Raw genomic sequence first — 1,125 nt, forward strand, 5'->3', positions numbered from 1 at the left:
ATTTCTGTATACTAAAATTAACAAATTTCAATTGCCAAATTGATGCATTTTGGAAAATGCAGACTGTCACATAACCATCACCACAATCATGATATCAAAAATGTCCATTAGCTCCAAAGTTTCTAAGTGCCACTTTGCGTTCAGTCATGTTTCTCTCTTCCTGGGCCCCTGGAAACCAATAATCTGCTCTCTATCACTGTAATTTTTATAGAATTTTACACCATGTTAATATATGTAATTTTTCATGGCTGGCTTCTTTTACTTGTCAAAATGATCTTGTGATTCATAATGGTATCTGCTATTGTTGTTGTTGTTGTTAAGTGTCATTGAGTCAGCTCTGACTCATAGCAACCTTGTAGGGTTTCCGAGGAGCCATTGGTTGGTTTGAACTGCCAGTCTTGTGGTTTGAAGTCCAGTGCTGTTCTTAAAGTGCCAAAACCATGAGTCCAGTATGTGCTATATCAGAGCTAACATACTTTACATTCCACTGCATAGTAGACACATTTTGCATATGCATGCTGTAGTAATTAGTTTTTACATCTACTTAGAAACTATTTTTAAAGGAGCTTGTCCCTAGGGTCTTCGTGACTATGAAATCTCTTAATTTATTAAAGCAAGAATACATGTGTACATATACTTGAGGATTTTTAAAAATATATCCACAATTTGTCTTTTTTATCATTGTTATATGTGTCCACATTGTTATATGTCTGTCCGTTTGCCATACTGTGGTAGCCTGCATGTTGCTATGATGTTGGAAGCTATGCCGTTGGTGTTTCATACCAGCAGGGTCTTCCATGGTAGACAGACTTCAGCAGAGCTTCCAGTCTAAGATAAACTAGGAAACAGTAGCTGTTAATCTACTGTCAAAGAAAAAATTGGCCAGTGAAAATCTTATGAATAACAGTGGAACACTGTCTGCTATCGCGTCAGAAGATGCGCCCTTCAGCTTGGGAAGCATTCAAAATACAACTGGGAAAGAGCTGTCTCCTCAAAGTAGAGTCATTCATAATGACATGGATGGAGTAAAGCTTTTAGTACCTGCATTTTCTGTTATGACATAATTCAAAAGAAGAAGAAACAGCTATAAACATCCATTAATCATCACAATGTGAAATTTCCAAA

The sequence above is a fragment of the Chrysochloris asiatica genome, unplaced genomic scaffold (assembly GCF_000296735.1).
Source record: "Chrysochloris asiatica unplaced genomic scaffold, ChrAsi1.0 scaffold00235, whole genome shotgun sequence".
NCBI lineage: Eukaryota > Metazoa > Chordata > Mammalia > Afrosoricida > Chrysochloridae > Chrysochloris > Chrysochloris asiatica.